Source organism: Solanum verrucosum, unplaced genomic scaffold (assembly GCF_900185275.1).
Source record: "Solanum verrucosum unplaced genomic scaffold, falcon-dt-bn FXZP01000031.1, whole genome shotgun sequence".
NCBI lineage: Eukaryota > Viridiplantae > Streptophyta > Magnoliopsida > Solanales > Solanaceae > Solanum > Solanum verrucosum.
In genome coordinates this window covers 819,734-839,911 of record NW_026020194.1, presented here as the reverse complement: position 1 = coordinate 839,911, position 20,178 = coordinate 819,734, and the positions used below count along the sequence as shown (strand labels likewise).

The following is a 20,178-nucleotide window of genomic DNA, read 5'->3' as shown; positions in this document are numbered from 1 at the left end:
AATTGTGCCATATCAATGCTTGAGTGATAACTATTATTATAGGAGAATTCACACAAAGGTAGGAACTTATCCCAATGCCCTCCAAAATCAATCACACATGCCCTCAACATGTCTTCTAACACTTGAATAGTCCTCTCTGACCACCCAACCATCTGTGGATGGAAGGCTGTACTAAAAGTGAGTTGTGTGCCCAATTCATCATGTAACTTTCTCCAAAACTTGGATGTGAATTGGGTACCACGGTCTCAGCTGATAGAAAGGGGCACTCCATCCAACCTCACTATCTCTTTCACAAAAACTTTAGTCAATTGTTCAGCATTATAATCTATTCTTACCGGAATAAAATGGGTTGACTCAGTCAATCTATCAACCACTACCCAAATAGAATCAAACTTCCCCAAAGTCTTGGGAAGACCAACCACGAAATACATGGCTATCATTTCCCACTTCCATTTCGGAATTGGCATTCTCTGAAGAAAACCTGCAGGCCTTTGATGTCCATACTTTACTTGTTGGCAATTTTGACACTTAGCCACAAACTCCGCTATGTATTTCTTCATGCCCGGCCACCAATAAATTTGCTTCAAATCTCTATACATCTTGGTCACACCCGGATGAATAGAATATCGTGAACCATGGGATTCTATCACTAATTTCTGAATCAAGTAATCAACTCGAGGAACACAAATCCTTCTTTTAAAGCTGAGTACACCTTCCGCATCAAGAGTGATCTCTTGTGCCTTACCAATCACAGTCTTCTTCTTAAGCTCATTCAAATTTTCATCCTCAAATTGTTTGGCCTTGATCTCCTCAATGAACGTGACCCTTACCTCAATGCTAGCTAACACCCCACCTTTTTTTGAGATGCCCAACCACATGAATTTAGACTCCAGGGTCTGAATTTCCTTAGCCAACGGTCACTTGGTTACACTCAAACAAGCTAGACTACCCATACTCACCACTTTCCTACTCAAAGCGTCTGCCACAACATTAGCCTTACCCAGATAGTATTGAATTGTTACATCATAATCTTTGAGTAACTCCATCCACCTTCGCTGTCTTAAATTCATATCCTTTTGAGTGAATATATGCTGCAAAATACGATGATCAGTAAACACCTCACATTTAACACCATAGAGGTAATGCTGCCACATCTTAAAAGCAAACACTATCGCTGCCAAATCCAAATCATGTGTTGGTTAATTCCTCTCATGCACCTTCAATTGACGCGACACATAAGCTATAACATTCTTATCCTACATTAACACAACACCCAAACCAGAATGTGAAGCATTACAATAAGCTATAAAATCCTTACCTTTCATCGGTAATGCTAGAATAGGTGTGGTGGTCAAGAGAGTCTTGAGCTTTTGAAAGCTCTCCTCACATTTTTCAGTCAATTCAAATGGTATCACCTTTTTGGTCAAATTTGTCAAGTGAGTGGCAATAGAAGCAAAGTTCTTCACAAATCGACGGTAGTAGCTAGCGAGCCCCACAAAACTCTTAACTTTAGTCACAAAACTTGGTCGAACCCAATTCTTAACCGCCTCTATCTTTTGAGGATCTACCATTACCTCTTCTTTCGAAACTACATACCCCAAAAATGAAACCGAAGTCAACCAGAATTCACACTTAGAAAATTTTGCATACAACCTTTGATTCCCAAGAACACCCAGAACAATACGAAGATGGTCGGCATGCTCTTCCTCACTTTTCGAATAGACCAAAATATCATCAATAAAAACTATAACAAACGAATCAAGAAATTGTTTGAACACACCATTCATCAAACTCATAAAGGTTGCAGGCGCATTAGTCAAACCAAATGACATAACTAGGAACTCATAGTGCCCATAGAGGGTTCTAAACGCCGTCTTGGCACATCCTCAGGCCTAATTTTTAATTTATGGTAACCAAACTTTAAATCAATTTTAGAGAAGACTGATGCACCTTGCAATTGGTCAAAAATATCATTTATTCGAGGCAGTGGATACTTGTTCTGAATGGTGACCCTATTCAATTGACAATAGTATATACACATCATCATACTACCATCTTTTTTCTTAACAAACAAAACTGGGGCACCCCACAGGGAAACACTAGGACTAATAAATCTTTTATCAAGAAGCTCTTGAATTTGAGCCTTAAGCTCTCTTAATTCTGTCGGAGCCATACGATATGAAGGCGGAATAGAAATGGGGCGTGTACCAAGATCTTAATCAAAGCAAAAATCTATATCTCTATCCGGAGGCATACCAGGCAAATCGATAAGAAACACTTCTCTAAATTTTGACACCACAAGAATAGACTCAATAGATGGAGACTCAACCTCGATATCCCGAATATGAGCCAAATAAGCTAAACAACCCTTCCCTAGCAGTTTCCTAGCTCGAATGGAGGATATGATCTTAGATTGGTTAGGCTTGTACACCCCTTCCCACTTTAATTATTCTCTTCCCGAAATTTCTAAAGTTACAGATTTAGTATTACAATTTAACACAGCATAATAGAGGGACAACCAAGTCATGTCTAAGATAATATAAATGTTAGTCATATCCAAAATCACCAAATCAGCCCAAGTACCCATAAACAAAATAGGATAAGCATGATAGGCATGGGTGACTATGATTGACTCTCCAACAGGGGTAGAAACATGGATAGGGGCATCAAGTATATCACAAATCATATCAAACTCTAAGGCAAATCACACAAATACATAAGAATAAGTAGAACCTGGATCAAATAACACATTAGCCATCCGGTCACAGATAAGAATAGTACATGTGATCACCGCATCATACGCTTCCGCCTTAGTTTTGCCCGAAAAGGCATAACACTGAGCCCTATCATCGTGACAGGCGACTTCCTTGCTTGGTTGCACTGTACCTCTGCATGCGTTACCATTTTCTCTACCCCCACGACCTCGCTGATTACCTCATTGCCCATCTTATGGATGTCCTCGGCCATTATTACCATTTCTCGCGGGTACAACCGCTCTAGACTGCTGCGTAGAATCCGTCATGCGCGGGTGGGGACAATCTCTCTTCATATGCCCAGTTCTCCACAGTTATAGCAAGTACGATCAAAAGATAGCATGTTGCCCGCCGAAGGTACGGCTCCCTAGCTATGTTGAATCAAAATTTGAGGTGAAGTTTTGGAGTAATTACTTGTAGAAGCAGGCATAGCAAACTGAATTGGCTGGGCTGCAAGTGTTGGTCTACCAGATCCTCTAGAATAGGAGTCCTGAAAGTTACCAGAATTCTTGGCTTTCTTAGCCAATGTCTTAGCCTAACCGTCTCGCCTCACCCCCTCCACTTTCTTCACAAAGTCTGTTACCTCATTAAAGTTCCCCCCTGCAGAGGTCATATGAACAAATAATACTTGCAACTCAGAATTTAGTCCCCTAATAAATAATCGGATTCTCTCTTCCTCAGTAATCACCAATTGAGTAGCATATTTAAGCAACGCATGGAACTTTGCTTCATAAGCAGCCACAGTCATACCACCTTGCACCAAAACCATGTGTTGACACCCAATTTTGGACCTTCACAATACAGATTAATCACCGACCTTTTTAAATTCCAAACGCTTTGAAATAATTAGCTTTTACAAAGTTCAAAATATTTTTCAAGTTCTTTTTAATTAATTTTATCATTTTTAAATAATATATATGTTTTATATAATTTTGTATATAATTAGTATATTTTATAAACATTCGAAAATCATCTCAAAAAGATTTAAATTTTAGTAAGTATTTTATTTAAATTAGTTTAGTTTAAATTAGGATTATAATTTTGAATAATTATTTCACAATTAAGTTAAATATTTTATTTCGTTAAGATTAAGAAGCTCGTAAATTAATTGTATCGATTCGTCTCATTTAAGTTTTTAGCCGAATTCACTAATTAGATCATTTTGGCTACATTCCTAATTCATTGGCTAAATTCATAATGCAATTGATCACTCAATTCGGTTAAAATTGTAACTTATTGGCCAAATGGTTCATTACTGGATAACCGTGTGTTAGCGGACAATTTGGCTGCTTTCAAACCCTTTTCGAAATGCTAATATGAACCCCGAACCCTTTAATATTTTCATTAGCTTTTCTATTGTTAATCTTTTGAAAAAATAGTTTTCTTAATTTTTCTTTAAAAATTAAGTGGAGACTCTTAAACCCGTCGTTTCTCTATTTTATATAAAACAGAATGACGACTCTATTGGGGACTTGAATTGTTCTAACCTTAAAATTAACTTGTTTGGCTATATGTGTTTAATTGTTTACTTGTTTTAATTATTGTATATTAAATTGTGACATTCATGACATTGATTCCGCCAAATGGCAAATAGAATGCATTAGAAAAAAAGGCAGTTACGTGGCTTATCATGACTGCCCTTCAGAAAAAACACATTCAAGTTCTTTTGAAGTGATAAACGAATAGGTAGCTTGTGGTCATCCAACGTCATTTATTATACTTCACCCCATAGGTGGCTTGGTCTACAAACAATAATTATAACATGGAAATCAATAAACGATAACTAATTACCCGAATTACTAACAATCTCATCAACCCTAAATCAAACCCTTGATCCCAATATCCCAATTAGGGTTGTTTCCATCATACATTTCAGATCAAAACCCTCCATCATCGATGATTATCTATTAGATTACGTTTAACGGATCGAAAAATAGATTCGAGGAGTTAAAACCTTACATTTAGCCTTAAGAATGGTGGAAAATGGTCAAGAAGTCTCTTGGGTTCGTTCCTTAGCTCTCAAGTTTGAAAATTATAGAATAAAACACTTTTGGAGTTTATTTCCGACTTTAAGTCGCATCTGCCCCGCCACAGTGGTACCCACCCCGCTACAACGGCCCCGCCCTGGCGGTAAAAATACCACATTAGTGGCTTGCACGAAATAGTGAGCTATTTTAATAATTCCAAGACCCCATTTCACAACACACCTTCAACCAACGACACTCAGAAAACTACCCGTTCACGCCAAGATCAGTTTCGGAAGTTCTACTCACCCGAATTCAATTCTATAAAGTTGTACGAGTTTCTTAACGCCTTAGCTATCTACTCATGTAATCAAAATCATATTTAAATCACCTAATTGCTACCAGATTTCCCTAGACCTTACTGACTCCGATTTCATCCAAATCTAGACTAGGTTGAGAAATCTCAAGTTACTACGAAAAAGTTTTTCGGCCAAAAAAATTTCCCCGTTGGCTTTTCTATAACGACGGGAACCGGTCGTTACACTATGATTCGTGTTTTGACATTCCTTTTAGTCTGAAACGTCGAGTTTAATTAATTTGCATATCTGATTTGTGTGTATGGGGTTTTGAATGAAACCCGAGGGTCCTTTCAATGATTTTGAGTTTGGTTGGTTTCTGGTTCCGATGCATGACCATATTGGTCATCGTGATCATATAGTATCATCTTAGGGTGCATCATTATCGCATGGGTCTTGCCATGATCGTGATGGTTAACTTTAATGAGTTGACTACCTTACTCATCGCGATCGCGTGACCCTGGGTTGCAATGAGAATTTGTAATCTCGGCAAAATGTTTTCTAAAATTGGGGTTTCAACCCTATTTCACCATTTTTGAGCTTTGGGAGCTTTGGGGAGGCGATTTGGACCAAGTTTTTTAGTAAAATCTTTTGGGTAACAATTCTTAACTCTAAATCTTTAATTACCCATTATTATTTATGGATTTATGTGTTCAAATCAAACTTTTGAAATGAGAAATTTGGAAATTTTCTTCAAAAACCCTAGAATTTACTAAAATGGAGTTTGTGAACTGATTTCAAGTCCTTGTTCGAAATGATTTTCCCTAATGAGTTCCTAAAGTAATGTTTTCAAGTATTAAATTTCTAATTCAAACCTTATTTTTGAAATTGATTTTGTGTTGATTGACCCATTTTTCAAGAGAAATTGATGTGGTATTGTTGTTACCATAAATTTATTGTGAATACTTGCTTGTGCATAGATTGTGTGGCTTTGGAAGTGATCTGAAAGGGGAAGACTCAACTATTTGAGTGATTGTTGATTGATTTAAGGCAAGTGGTTTCATAAACCTTGTATTCTAGTTGAATTTGTATGCTTTCTTCATTGATTGCATGTTGCGAGAATGGGAATGAGGTGAAGGGTTTAAATTGTCCACTCGTTATATCTAAATGAATAAAAAAAATGGGTTGAAATGAAAAAGTTATGTGATGAACATGATAATGTGAATTGCCTTATTATGACCCTTGATGATTGATTGATGAGATGCTTGAAAGCATGATTGTGGACTTGAATTGTATGATTTGTTGTCTCTTCCACGTGGTATGATATTATTTGTATGCATTGATTGTGAACGTCGTGATGAGACATGTGATGAGTTATTATGCTATGGTTTTTGCCGGCGAGTGTTATTATGTCGAGGTCTTTGCCGGCGAGTGTTATAAATCGATGGAAAATGATTCCGACTAGTGATGATCATTGCGACTCGATGCACTTGATGTTTATGCATGACTTACTTGTGGATTGTGATTGATGTACTTGTTATGTGTGACTGAACTACTTGTCATAGAAATTGACTTATTTGATTTGTTTGAGTGTTAAATTGTGAAGATTGAACTGTGAATATTGGGCCTGTGAGCCGTCTATTGTAGAATTGTTAGGTTGAACTGATTTCTGTGCAGCTTGTAGTTTGAGGAGGTTCGATTGGAGTGTAAGGAATATTTGATTTCTAGCTAGTTGTTTTGTTTAGTAGACTGCTTGTTGGGTAACGTGTTGTTGGTACTCACCCCTTGCTTCTACACTTGTGTAGGCTCCGAGTCCACACCCGTGTGACCTCTTTCTCATTCTCTTGATCTCGAGGCTAGCTTGTCAAGGACTTGAAGAGGTAGATGCTTGTCATTCAGCGGACCCTCTTTTTTCTTTTCTTACACTTTGATCTATTTGAGAAACAAAGATTAAGACTTGTATTTCTTTCTTAATTCCACACATATGTATTTAGTGGCTTGTGCATGTGAGAATCAATTTTTGGGGGTTTAAATAGAAGAATAAGTTTTCCGCTTTATCTTGTTCTTGTTTTACTGTAATTTCGTTTTTCTTTCTTTTCGTTGGGTTGATGCTGACTTTTCTTGGTGGGAATAGACAAGTGTCATCACGTCCATTTTTGGATCATGATAGAATAATACTCATATTACTTGTTTAAAAGTGGGTAATTAAATGGATAAAAAATGTTCATTCATAAAAAAAAAAATGGTATTAATAATTATTTGGGTGTAGGTGGTTGGGATAGGGGGTAGGTGAGGTAACGAAAAATAAATTATTATTTACAAAAAAGAGATTAATTTATTTTTTTTGGAAAGGGGCTGGAAGGGGGAGGGGTTGGTAGGGGTGGGGTGATTATTTTTTTTATTTTTTTTTATAAAAAAAACAAACTATTTTTTTTTGGGATAGGGGGTGGTGGGTGGGGGATGGGGGAGGGGGCGGGGCTGGTAGAGGGTGGATGATAAAAGTTAATAAATTTTTTTAATAAAAACTTAATATTTTTACTTTTTTTTGGGATAGGGGCGAGGCCGTGGGGTAAAAAGAAATTATTTTTAAAAAAAAAAAACTTTTTAAAGTTTTTTTTAGGCTTGGGGGTGGGGAGGTTGTGGGAGAGGGGGGGAGTATGGGTTGTTAGGGAGTTGGGGGCCGGGTTAAGGGTGGTGGTGATAAAAACAATAGTATTTTTTTTTAAAAAAATCAAATTTAAAAAAGTTTTAACTTTTTCTTTTGTGGTGGGTGGGGAGTGAAGTAAAACATTTTCTTTTAAAGATTTTAACAAGATCCTTGCTATAATATGGTTATTCATATTTACCCATATATTTATTGAATAACTTGTTTTTACTCATTTAAAATATGAGTTGAATCGAGTATTTTATCTATTTTTGTTTAACTCATTTTCGACTCAACCTGCTCATTTGTCACTCTTATACCTAACCCTCAAACAATTAACAGCTGAACCTTCTCATTTCTAATAATTATTTTATTAAAAGTCGCAAATTAGTAACGACGCATTTCTTTTTCTTTGAGTAAACAAAAGAAAATCATAGCAGTGATTTATTGACTCATGAAAAATTCACATTGTTTGGACTATTAATCCAACCAAAAATTCTGGAGCTCTAAATAGTTTGGTCAACATAACTTTTTAGGCCATTCAATCAACGTTTTAGTAAAATATGAATATTCTTGGTTCATCAAACAATGACTATTCACTTATTCATAAATTTCATTGAAAAAATAGCCTTGATTTTTTATGTTTGATCACATTCGAAATTATATATTTATTTATTGTATTTTTAACAATATAATTTTATAACAAGTTATTTTTGCAATTTATAGAAACAAGACATTATTAAATAACATGAGAAAACTGACCTCTAATGAAAATGGAAAATCGATTTTCTTGTTCATTTTTTAAAAAGGAAATTGATCTCAGGAGGCCAAGTTTTTAGACAAAAAAAAGTGGGAAATATGTAGACTAACCTCACAAGGTTGGTATTTATTTTTTAAATAAGTAAAAATATTTATGTTTAACCGCGGAAGTCAGTTAATTTAATTAAAAATAAGTTAATAAAATCGATGTTAGGAGATAGATTTTTCGATCTACTAGTCAAATATTGATGTAGGTTTTTAGATTAAATTACGTAGGCATTTTGCCATGAAGATAAAAAAAAATATTCACTTTCTAACTTGGGTTGTAGTGTAGTGGTGAGTCTGCTTCATCATTAACCGAGAGATCTCGGGTTCGAGCTCTGGGTATGAAGAAAATTTTGTTGGAAGAGTCACTTTATTTGAAATTTTCAAAGTTGGATTTAGAGTTGTGTTTGGCTAAGTTTTTGCAGTTAATATTTAGAATTTAAATATATATATTTTTAAAAATTATAAAATATTATTTGAACATGAAATATGATCTAAATGGAGTTATTTAATTTATGAAAACAATAAATTTAGGATTTTTTTTAAAAACAAATAATTTTTTTTTAAAAAAAAAAAAGTGAAAACAAGGTCTTGTACTCTTGGTTGTTTTTCAAATTACAAATACAACTTGAAATTGTATTTGAAATTTTTATAGTCAAATACTATTTTTCAATAAAGTACAATAATATTTCAAAAAAAGTGAATAATATTTTGGGTCCTTTTTAGTTTTTTCCATTGGTGTTTTACCCCTCCCCCTCCACTCTCTCCTTCTGTCTCTGCTCTCCACTCCCTCACGTTGGGGACCACCCTAGCGTCCATTGAACACCGCCTAGAGACGGAGCAAGGTGGGGGTTCATGGGTTCGGACGAATTCACTAGCTTTTCTGTAAACCCTATATTTTTACTAAAAAAATAATTAATTATATATGTATTTTAATTTGTGAATTCCTAACAAAATTGATTGACGGTTATTAAAGAAATTTAGAACCCCCAAACTCTTAATCCTGAGCTCGCCTCTGCGGCACCGCCGCCTTAGCCCAATCATGTTCTGCCACCTCCATTATCGTTCACTGCATTGCTCCACCACCACCACCAGAAATTTGAATCCCCCCCCCTCCCCCCTAATATATTAAGAATTCAATTTATGTTAAATCCAACTAATTCAATTTAAATTTATGCCTGAGATTTTAGTTTTATTGATCATCTAATTTTAGTTTATAATAATATTTATTATAAGGGTTTTGTTTGAAAAAAAAATTAAATGTTGAATTTATAATTAATTACATTGTTAGTTTTGAATCTTAATTGACTTTGAAATTGAGTCTTAATGTCCTAAGAATAATGTGACCGGAATGACTTAAGAATTGAGGAACAAAAGAGTTTTTAAGCTTAGAGAAACACATGCTTATATCAAGTGTGAATCAAGATTCTAGAGCCTAGACTGGTAAAACTCCATACATTATCGTGATTCTCTTTCATATGTTTCTTAAGAAACACTAATTATTTTATCATTTATTGTTATTTGAACAATTAATATCATCCATAATTTAGATGTTTGTAGTCTTTAAGAACAATAACTTAAGAATAAAATGAAAATAATAATAATAATTATTGTCTTGAACTTCTAATTAAACGATAAATAATTTCAGATAATTAGAATTCACAATAGATAACTTGACGCAGAATGAGTATATTAATTTCTCAATTAACTCTAGAAGATGTGTATTAGTTAACTTTGTTGATTTAACAAGGGAAAATACATAAAACCCCCCCTGAACTTGGTACGAAAACTTACTTTAGTACTTAAACTTTACGGGTAATTATTTACCCCCCTATCTCATTTCGCGTGAATTTAATACCATCCTAACGGATGACGTGGCAAAAAAAGAAAACAATTTTTTTTGAAAGCGCGTTAAGCTATTTTTTTTAAAAAGTAATGGTCCCACTTTATATATATAATGAAGAAAAAAAACCACCCACCCCATTCTTCTTCTTCTTCAAACCCGGCCCCCCACACCGCTTTCTCAAAACTCCACCTACCCCATCTACCTGCTTGTCTTTTCTTCTTCAAACTCCCCACCACCCTATCCCCACCTCACCCCATCCTCTTTCTCCTTCTTCAAACTCTACATTCAAAGTACATTTTCTCGTTAAACACATAAACAAAAAGAATCACATTCAAGATCCACATAAAGTTTTTTACTCTTTACTTTGGAGATTTGATTTTTCTTAAAAAGTTATGAATTTTTTTGAAAAATAAAGACTTGGGCATAAAAGAAGATGAGGTTTTGTCAACCAATCTATAATGCTAATGGTTGGCAATGGCGATTGAAGCAATGGGTAGAGAAAGTTTTTTTTAAAAATCACTACAAATAAATGTGTTTTTTCTTGAATTAGTTAAGAATTAGACCTTGATTAGTATATAAAAATTAAAAAAAATGAAGAACACCGACAATCGACATGGCAATAAATGACGTTGAGTATTGAAAAAAAATCACTGGTAATGATTTCAATATTTCTTAAACTAATTAAGAACTAAAGATTAACTAGTATTTAAATATTCTGAAAAGGAAAGAAAGAAATGAATTTAAAAAATCAAAAATCAAATTTTAGAGAATTTCCAATGTGGCTATGACGTGGCGCTTATGTGGTTCTAATGTGTCAATGACGTGGCGCGTGTGTAATACACTTGCCAACTTGAGACTGATATTATATTTTTAGGGTGGTATTAATTCACTTCAAATATGTTAATGGGGATAAATAATTATCCGTAAAATTTAAGTACTAAAATAAGTTTTCGTGTCAAGTTCAGGGGGTTTTTACGTATTTTCCCATTTAACAATCGTATTCTCAATCAATTTCACTTAGAAAAAGAGTGTTTCATACAAACGGTTTCATATTCTTATTACTAGTATTTTATTTGCCATGCACGTCATGAGAAAATGCTCAACTTTTGATAAATTAATAATGTAAAATATAATGATGCTTAGAGCACTCATATTGTACAACAATTAGAATCAGTTACTTTTTTAACAAATAATAATAAAAAGCGTACGTCATTTGTGACATCAAAGTGACAACTATATATTAAAGCAAAATATATATCATCATTGTCCTGGATGTTAATAAAATATTATATAGTACAACCGAGGTTATTATTACTCTTATTTAGAAATGGGAGTTTGGAGGACCAACATTGCACTAAAGAGTTGGACTAAAAGCTATAGAAATTGTACATTGAGGCCCACTAAAAAGATGAACTAAAGTAACTTCATCTACTTCTACTTTTTCTACACATATTTTTCTTTAATAAAATAATTATTGCCTCCATTTTTATTTTATTTTTAACATTTATTTTTAATTTTAAAAGATTGGAAATTTTATGTTAAAAATTTAAATAATAGAAAAAATGATTTATTTAACTTTTATCATCATCAATACTACTAATTTATTTGACGTTTTTTCTTAATCTTCATCTCATCATTAATGTTATTTATATAATTTTCTGAAATCACTTATTTTTTCTTTTTTAACTCTTTTATATATATAAAAGTTGGATATGTAAATGATGATGTGACATTTCTTAGAAGCTAAGATTACTATTTATCTAATTTCTCCAAATTTTAAAAAAATTTAAAGATATCACACGCAAATTTATGGTCAAACTTAAACTATTTGATTCTCGAGAAATAAAAAGTCTCACATAAAATGGGACAGACGAAGGATAACTCTCAATTAAATTTATTTCACTTTTTATTTTCCATTTTTAACATAATTTTACAAGTTGGATTTCTACGAATTCTATAGTAGACCAATTTAAATTTTACTTTTTTGTTTTAAATTAGAGAACTTGGCCGCACTTCGCGCGATCATTTAAATTAAATATTTTTGATTAATTTTATATTTACTCTGTTGTTTAATCGTAATATTATTATTTGTTTTAATAATATGAAGATTGTGAAAAACAAATAAAGCTTCACAAATTTTACATCTATTAAATGAGGAAGAATATATTTTTTATCAAATAAGTTAAAATATATTTGCTAATAACAAATTCTTCCATTGCATGAAGTTGATCCTTTTATATATAATATATATTTCGGTCTACCATTCTCCTTAAATGTCTAAGAAATATCTCATAATGTCAAATAACACTGTAATACTCCCTATGTCCCTAATTACTTGTCCATTTTTAAATTGACACATTTATTAAGAAATCAATTAATGACATAGTGAGTTTATCATTTTACCCCTATTAATTATGAAGTAGATGAAAAGTTCTGCAATTTCCAAAGTAATTAGTCATTTAATTGAGGGCATAATAGGTAAAAAAAATATTCTTTCTTGATTTGTCAAAATGGACAAGTAATTAGGGACAGAGGGAGTACTAAACAAATGCATCAACAAATGAAATTTATATTAAAAATATATTGAATAATGATGTAATGATACCTTAATAGAATTTCCTATCCATTTAAAAAAAAAAAACCTTCACCCTTTCAATTTCGTCATATCTTCTTATTTAGTAGAAGAATCATCATTTATTATATTCTACTCCACCTTAATTTGTACCATCAGAGTTTTAAGAATAAACATTAAATTTTAAATCGAAATAAAAAATCATTGAAAAATGACAGAAAAAATAATAATAGTATATGAAAATTAATATAAGGTGCAAGAAAAGCCTTTTCACGATAATTTTTTGAAATATATTGATAACAATTAAAATGAAGCTGTTATTTTATCTTTAAAATTAAGTTTGATTGAATTGAATTAGTACAATGAGAAAAAATATTAAACTAATAACTTTTTAATGTTATTAAATGCATTTTATTTTTAATTGAGTAGTAGATTAAAAGTTCCAAATTAGGATATTAAAATAATATCTTACTCTCTCCTTAATTATTATGGTATTGCAAACATTTATTTTCCTTAAATCGTGATTCATTTTCCATTTACAGTTATATCCAATTAATTTCTAATGTATTGAATGTGGTTATGGGATATTGAAATAATATCTTTATCTTTCCTTAATCATAATAAAATTATAATTTAACATTTATTTTTCTGAAATGATAATTTTGTTTTAATTCCTAGAACATATTGTTTACTATATTGAATGTAATTATAATAAAACATATTGTATTTAGTATGACAAAAGAACTCAAAAATTGGAGAAATTAGATAAATAGTAATCTTAGCTTCTAAGAAATGTCACATCATCATTTACATATCCAACTTTATATATATAAAAGAGTTAAAAAGAAAAAATAAGTGATTTAAGAAAATTATATAAATAACATTAATGATGAGATGAAGATTAAGAAAAAACGTCAAAAAAATTAGTACTATTGATGATGATAAAAGTTAAATAAATCATTTTTTCTATTATTAAAATTTTTAACATAAAATTTCCAATCTTTTAAAATTAAAAATAAATGTTAAAAAAAAAATCGACGCAATAATTATTTTAAAGAAAAATATAACCAAAATTGTCAAAAAAATTTGATAAAAATAAATAACTATTTATTAGTAAGAATGGTGTCACTACATTTTCTATTTTAACTTTATTGTTACGTATGGATAGAAACTTTTAGAAGAAGAAATTATCCAAAAATTTTAAAATAATGATTCCTTAAATGGTGATTCCTTTTCCATTTACAGCTTTTCAATTAATTTTAATGTATTATATATGGTTATGGATATTGGAATAATAATTTTATCTTTCCTTAATCATAATAAGTTATATTTTAACCTTTGTTTTTGTGAAATGATAATTTTCTTTTCATTCGTACAATATATTGATTAATATATTAAATGTAATTATAATAAAACATGTTGTATTTAGTATGACAAAAGAATTCAAAAATTTTAAAAATTAAATAAATAGTAATCCTAACTTCTAAGAAATGTCACAAATATATATATATATATATATATATATATATATATATATATATATATATATATCTAAGAAAATGATATAAATTACATTAATGATGAAATGAAGATTAAGAAAAGAAGTAAAACAAATTAATAATAATATTGATGATGATAGGAGTTAAATAAATCATTTTTTATATTTTGTAAATTTTCAATATAAATTTTTCAGTCTTTTAAAATTAGAAAATGCTAAAAAAATAAAACTAAAACTAAAAATCGAGGCAACAATTATTTTAAGGAAAAAATAACAAAAAATGTCAGAAACATTGATAAGAATAAATAAGTATCTATTGCTAAGAAGGTGTCACCCCACATTTTTTATTTTGGCTTTATTATTACATATAGATAGAAACTTTAAGATGAAGAATGATCCAAAAAATTTAAAAATAACAAATCAATTATGTAAAAATACATGTGTAATTCTTATAAAGTTATAATAACTAATTTCTTCAAATAAATAATTAAATGAAAGAAAAAAAAGTAATTAAGAAAATAATATAAATAACACTAATTATGAGATTAATAGCATTGATGAGGAAAGGAACTAAATATGATCATCTTTTTAAATTCTTTTTTAAGAAAATATATATAAACTTTAATTAAAGATAAATAAGAAAAAAAAACTTTAATTAAAGATACAAAAAATCAAGACCAAATAAAAGAAGAAAGAAATTAGAAGAATAATGAGGTTGAAAGAAATAATATCTAATTTTCTCTCTTTTCAAATCACAAAATAAAGTTTTGCTTGTTCTCCTCCTAATTTGATACGAATTCCATAAATAGAATGATTTTTTCTCCAAATAATTTTTCTTACCCTTTGAAACACTAATCAGCCTTCTTATAAATTTCTCAACCACAATGAATTTTCTCTCCTTGTAGGAGGAATAAACATTTTTTCAAAAAGTCTTTTATTTTGAAAAGAATTTTTTGTTACATAATCTCTTTCTTTACATCAATGTCTTCACAAGAATCATGAGAAATTCTCTCTTTCTCTTTTGTTAAAAAAGTCACATGAAAATTTGATGGACATCTTAGCGACAAAAGTTGATACCATATATTGATCATTATCGTCAGAAGAAGAAGAGCCAAAGTGAGGAAATTTGTTCTTATTTGTTGCAAATGCTCAACTATTTTTATTTATTTTATAGGCTAAATAATTATAAACAGTTATAAAAAATGAATAGTTTTTATCTTTTCATCTTCCATTTTCATTTACTTAAATCTATATTAGTGTAATGGATGTTATAAAGGGCATAATTAATCGGGTATGACATAAATACTTTTTTTTTAAATACAAATAAAAAATACAAAACAAAGATAAAATGTCAAAAAAAGGAAAAAAAAGATGAATAGAAATACTGGTCATAGAGAGATGCCACATCAAATTGTCTATATTCAGCTTTATATATACATATATAGGTTCATGCCCTTAGATGTTATTTTATTACTTTAGCTGGCATCGACATTTTTGTAAATCTGATATCTACTTTGGAACATTTTATAATGTGGCATAGGCTGACAATTGAGATCATAAATTTAAAATAATAAAATTTAATTTATTATAATACTAATATCAATATCATAAAGATATATATATATATATATCATTTAAAAAATATATAAAAAGTATTATAAATTGTAATAATTAACCGCTTTATTTTTTTTAAATCATATAACTAATTTGATTTACACTCCAAAATTCATAGGTGTCACATAATTTACACATTAATTCTTCATTACCTAATATATGTAATTATATCAATGACATATAAATTGAAATAAAAAAATTACATATTTTATTTGAAAATCACGTAATAGTATTATAAGGTATAATAATTAACAATTTAACATATTTTAAAATTTTAGTTGACTCTCCGAATTCCATATGTCTCATGTAATTGAGACAGAGAAAAACATATATTGGTTTAAAATTAATAAAAATATTATAAATTATAATAATTAACAACTTAAAATTTATAAAAAAAATCCTTTAAAAAAATTTAGTTGGCTCTCCAAATTCAATCGGTATTACAATAATTAAAACATATAAATTAACATAGATTGGACTCCTGCTGACATTTATGTTTCCTTTTTCTAAATTTTTTCTTTTTTATACTTTATATAAATAAATTTTTTATGTAAAAAGTATTATAAATCATAATAATTAATAACTTAAAATATTTCAAAACATATAAAAAGTTTTTGTTAACTTTCAAAATTTCATCTATACCGCATAAATTGGGAGAAATATAGATATATAGATATTTTAAGTTGCTAATTATTGTGAGTTATAGCACATTTTATGTAATTTTCATATATATTACTCGCTTTGTTCTGATTTATGTGATACAAATGAAATTTCAAAAGTCAATGAATTTTTTATAAGTTTTTTTTTATATTAACTTGTTAATTATTGTGATTTATAATATATTTACGTAAAACATACTCTAAATAAAAATAATTAGCAACTTAAAATATATAAAAACATACTAAAAAATTGATTAACTTCAAATTTCATATGTACCACATAAATTAAAACAGAAACAGTAACATATATTGGGCCCCGTGCTGGCACGGGGTCCCATATCTAGTAAGTTACTAATGTGTACTTTCTAACCCCAAAAACTTACATTTACACAATTTCTATAACCAAAATAATTATTTTATTCAATGTCAAATATCTTTAATATATGTTTCCGTTTTGAACACTTTGGTACTTTCTAAGGACCACGTTTTGGTCGAGTATCTGACTTTCTTACTTCAAATTGCATAACAATTCATTTTGAACAATGACAAAGTCAGAATTATTACTTGAGAATTTTATAATATAAATGACTAAATATATGAACTAGTTAAAGTGTGTTCAATATTTACTATATATACATACATATAAAAATAATTTGAACCATTTATAAATAATGCAATTTTTTGTTATAAAAGATTCGGATAAATTTCTAAGCCTAAGCTGACTCCACCCTGATTTTTTGTTGTTGAAATTATTAGCTATGAATCTCATTTAAATTGCTTATAGCTAATAAAATTTTCTTATTAATTATCCGTAGCTAATTTGTCTAATTAAGAGGATTAACAATTAATTTTGTTCTGTTATTTTTGTTGTTGTCGTATAATGACAAACTACTCAAAATAATAACAGTAATATTATGACACGATTATGTTATAGTTCACCTACTCGTAATTTATATAGACTTTTCCTTTTCACAATAACTATTGAGGGGCCGCCGTTCACATGATTTATTTTCCTATATAAGTATGTGCCCTTTCCCATAAATCATACAACAAACTTGCAAATATTGTCTATTATTTGTCTTATTATTATTAGCAATGGCTTTTGTGTTGCCAACATTCATTTTGGCTCTTATTTTATTATTCATTTTCTATGAGTTACTAAATATCAAAAACAAGAAAAAACTTCCTCCTGGTCCAAAAGGCATTCCAATATTAGGACATCTCCATCTTTTAGGTGAAAATCTTACTCATGATTTACACAAATTTTCTCTAAAATATGGTCCTATCATCTACATGAAATTTGGATTGGTACCAACTTATGTTATATCTTCCCCTGAATCAGCAGAAAAAATTCTCAAAACTTATGATCATATTTTTGCTAGTAGGCCTCATAACGAGACCGCTCAATACATATCGTATGGCCAAAGGAATTTGATTTTCTCAAAGTATGGCGCATATTGGCGTAACATGAGAAAATTGTGTACGGTCCATTTGTTGAGTAACATGAAGATTAACTCATTCCAATCTACTAGAAGTGAAGAAATTGCCATTATGATCAAATCGATCAAAGAAATAGCTCAAGGTCGTGTTGATGTTGATCTTAGTGCTCAAGTGTCGAAGTTGAGTGCCAACTTGAGTTGCTTAATGGTTTTTGGGAAAAAGTTTACGGATGAGGATTTGGACAAAAGGGGATTTAAGTATTTAGTTCAAGAGGTTACAACTCTAGCTGCAACACCAAATCTTGGTGATTTTTTCCCTTTTCTTGGTGTTATTGACCTCCAAGGACTCACACGTAGAATGAAGGATACTTCTAAGGTGCTTGATCCATTTGTAGAGAAGATTATTGATGAACATGTCAATGCTAAGGACCACAAGAAAAATAAAGACTTTGTAGACACTATGATGGAAATTATGCAATCTGGTGAAGCAGAGTTCCAATTTGATCGTCGCCATATCAAAGCTGTCATGTTGGTATGTTCATTCTCTCTGTCTCAATTTATGTAAAGGTATTTGACTAGTTTAAAAAAATAATACAGATTTTTTAAAACTTAACATCTAAAATAAGTCATATAATTTTCTATGACAATAAATAAGGAAAGATGTCAATCCTTATATACCATACTAAAAGTAAAAGAATGTTACTCTCCATCTCATTCTATGAAGTATTGTTGAATTGATATAATGACTAAGAAAAAAAAGATTTTTTGAAATTTCTAATATAAAACAATCTTTAGATATTTATGTGATTGTAAATTATTTCTTTAAAGATAAAAATATAGAAATTACAAAGTTAAATTATTTCTAATTATAATATTGTAAAACAAATTTAAAATGAAAGGGTATTGAAGCGAAGGAGGCATAAATTGAATAAAGGGAATAACATACTTAGCAATCAATCAGCTATCTGTCACTTCAAAAATTAATTTGAGTCAACTACATGAATACTTTATATTATCTTTATTTTTATGACTCGATAATATGATCTTAGATGATTCATCATCATCAAATTATTGTTATACTAATTTTTTAATTTAAATTCAGGACATGCTTGTGGCATCAATAGATACATCATCAAGTTCAATTGAATGGATGCTGTCAGAGCTTCTAAGAAATCCAGACATAATGAAGAAACTCCAAAAAGAATTAGAAGAAGTAGTAGGCCTAAACAGAATGGTACAAGAATCAGACTTAGAAAACTTAAAATACTTAAACATGGTATTTAAAGAGTCATTTAGGCTACATGCTGCTGCCCCATTACTACTTCATGAAGCCATGGAAGATTGTATGGTAGATGATTTCTATATCAAAAAAGGATCACAAGTTATTGTCAATGCATACACTATTCATAGGGATCCTAATTTTTGGACCGATGCTGATAAGTTTTGCCAGAGAGATTTCTTGAAAGTAACGTAGATATTCGTGGACGTGATTATCAACTTTTACCATTTGGTTCTGGTAGAAGAAGTTGCCTCGGGATGCAATTGGCATTAATTATTGTTCGTCTTGTGGTGGCACAATTGGTTCATTGCTTTGATTGGGAACTCCCAAATGAGATGCAGCCTAAGGATTTGGACATGACTGAGCAATTTGGTATAGTTACAGGCAGGGCAAATCATTTAATGGCTGTTCCAACTTATAGGCTACAACACAGCTGATTTTGGGAAATTGATTTTTATACATCTAGTTATAATAATTTATATGATCTTATATAATAAAGTTTCTTTAGTGATTTTGATTGATTACTTCTTTGTATGCAATAAATATGTTATTGTTTTTGTTATTACTTCTGATAAATGATATATTGCAAACTTTTGCTTCTAATCCATATTATTATAGTATATGCCTTTATTTTGGGATATCCCTGAGAAATTAAAGATACTTAATAGTTAATAGCCTTAGCGCAATTCATGAGATTAACTACTAAATTACAGTTTATTTTTAGAAATAACTATTTTTCTTAATTTAATTATTATATTTTCACATTTAATGATTAATTATTTTTCATCTTCTCTTTTTTTTGTTAAAAAA

The 20,178-nt window shown here is 30.1% G+C and overlaps 1 pseudogene across 1 annotated transcript; it reads left to right on the top strand.

The window, feature by feature from the left end:
- Nucleotides 1-17,712: 17,712 nt before the first annotated feature.
- LOC125829480 (cytochrome P450 71AU50-like) lies at nucleotides 17,713-19,971 on the top strand (annotated as a pseudogene). The gene is made up of 2 exons (XR_007443098.1): nucleotides 17,713-18,621; nucleotides 19,192-19,971. The product of XR_007443098.1 is annotated as a cytochrome P450 71AU50-like (transcript).
- Nucleotides 19,972-20,178: the final 207 nt, after the last annotated feature.